Genomic DNA, 2777 nt, shown 5'->3' with positions numbered 1-2777 from the left:
CGGACAGTCCGGTGAATTATAGTGGAGTTGCCTCTGGAATTTCCCGAAGGTGACGAGTTTGCGCTGGAGTCCTCTGGTGCACCGGACACTGTCCGGTGGCACACCGGACAGTCCGGTGCGCCAGACCAGAGGTGCCTTCGATTGTCCCTTTGCTCTTTTGTTGAACCCAATACTTGGTCTTTTTATTGGCTAAGTGTGAACCTTTGGCACCTGTATAACTTATACACTAGAGCAAACTAGTTAGTCCAATTATTTGTGTTGGGCAATTCATCCACCAAAATTATTTAGGAACTAGGTGTAAGCCTAATTCCCTTTCAATCTCCCCCTTTTTGGTGATTGATGCCAACACAAACTAAAGCAAATATAGAAGTGCATATTTGAACTAGTTTGCATAATGTAAGTGCAAAGGTTGCTTGGATTTGAGCCAATATAAATACTTACAAGATATGCATGGATTGTTTCTTTGTTTTTAGCATTTTGGACCACGCTTGCACCACATGATTTGTTTTTGCAAACTCTTTTGTAAAACCTTTTCAAAGTTCTTTTGCAAATAGTCAAAGGTAAATGAATAAGATTTTGCAAAGCATTTTCAAGATTTGAAATTTTCTCCCCCTGTTTCAAATGCTTTTCCTTTGACTAAACAAAACTCCCCCTAAATGAGATCCTCCTCTTGTTGTTCAAGAGGGTTTTGATATATCATTTTGAAATACTACTTTCTCCCCCTTTTGAACATAATGAGATACCAGTTTGAAATTTACCAATTGAAAATCTCCAATTTTAAAATTAGGTGGTGGTGCGGTCCTTTTGCTTTGGGCTCATACTTTCTCCCCCTTTGGCATGAATCGCCAAAAACGGAAACTTTGAGTGAGATATAAGCCCTTGAAGTACTTTCTTCCCCTTTGGTCATAAAGAAATGAGTGAAGATTGTACCAAAGACGAAGTCCTTTTGCTTTGAACTCTCCCCAAAAAGATGGAGAGATGCGCGGAGCGACGACGAAGTATGAGTTACGGAGTGGAAGCCTTTGTTTTCGCCGAAGACTCTAATTTCCTTTCAATACACCTATGACTTGGTTTGAAATAGACTTGAAAACACATTAGTCATAGCATATGAAAGAGACATGATCAAAGGTATACAAATGAGCTATGTGTGCAATTTAGCAAAAGAAATTGCGCGAATCAAGAATATTGAGCTCATGCCTAAGTTTATTAAAAGTTTGTTCATCAAGAGGCTTGGTAAAGATATCAGCTAATTGATCTTTAGTGTTAATGTAAGAAATCTCGATATCTCCCTTTTGTTGGTGATCCCTTAAAAAGTGATACCGAATGGCTATGTGTTTAGTGCGGCTATGCTCGACAGGATTATCTGCCATTTTGATTGCACTCTCATTATCACATAGCAAAGGGACTTTGGTTAATTTGTAATCATAGTCCCGCAGGGTTTGCCTCATCTAAAGCAATTGCGCGCAACAATGGCCTGCGGCAATGTACTCGGCTTCGGCGGTAGAAAGAGCTACGGAATTTTGCTTCTTTGAAGCCCAAGACACCAAGGATCTTCCCAAGAACTGACAAGTCCCCGATGTGCTTTTTCTATTAATCTTACACCCCGCCCAGTCGGCATCCGAATAACCAATCAAATCAAATGTGGATCCTCGAGGGTACCAAAGCCCAAACTTAGGAGTATAAGCCAAATATCTAAAGATTCGTTTTACGGTCGTAAGGTGAGATTCCTTAGGGTCGGATTGGAATCTTGCACACATGCAAACGAAAAGCATAATGTCCGGTCGAGATGCACATAAATAGAGTAATGAACCTATCATCGACCAGTATACCTTTTGATCGACGGATTTACCTCCCGTGTCGAGGTCGAGATGCTCATTGGTTCCCATGGGTGTCTTGATGGGTTTGGCATCCTTCATTCCAAACTTGCTTAGAATGTCTTGAGTGTACTTCGTTTGGCTTAGGAAGGTGCCTTCTTGGAGTTGTTTCACTTGAAATCCTAAGAAATACTTCAACTCCCCCATCATAGACATCTCGAACTTTTGTGTCATGATCCTACTAAATTCTTCACATATAGATTCGTTAGTAGACCCAAATATAATATCATCAACATAAATTTGGCATACAAACAAATCATTGTTAAGAGTTTTAGTGAATAAAGTAGGATCGGCCTTTCCGACTTTGAAGCCATTAGCGATAAGGAAATCTCTAAGGCATTCATACCATGCTCTTGGGGCTTGCTTGAGCCCATAAAGCGCCTTAGAGAGCTTATAAACATGGTTAGGGTACTCACTATCTTCAAAGCCGGGAGGTTGCTCAACATAGACCTCTTCCTTGATTGGTCCATTGAGGAAGGCACTTTTCACGTCCATTTGATAAAGCTTAAAGCCATGGTAAGTAGCATAGGCCAATAATATACGAATTGACTCAAGCCTAGCTACGGGTGCATAGGTTTCACCGAAATCCAAACCTTCGACTTGGGAGTATCCCTTGGCCACAAGTCGAGCTTTGTTCCTTGTCACCACACCATGCTCATCTTGCTTGTTGCGGAAGACCCATTTGGTTCCTACAACATTTTGATTAGGACGTGGAACTAAATGCCATACCTCATTCCTAGTGAAGTTGTTGAGCTTCTCTTGCATCGCCACCACCCAATCCGAATCTTGAAGTGCTTCCTCTACCCTGTGTGGCTCAATAGAGGAAACAAAGGAGTAATGCTCACAAAAATGTGCAACACGAGATCTAGTGGTTACCCCCTTATGAATGTCGCCGAGGATGGT

This window comes from Zea mays, chromosome 1 (genome assembly GCF_902167145.1).
Source record: "Zea mays cultivar B73 chromosome 1, Zm-B73-REFERENCE-NAM-5.0, whole genome shotgun sequence".
Lineage (NCBI taxonomy): Eukaryota > Viridiplantae > Streptophyta > Magnoliopsida > Poales > Poaceae > Zea > Zea mays.
The sequence above is the reverse complement of the archived record's forward strand: the minus strand, read 5'-3'. Positions refer to the sequence as shown.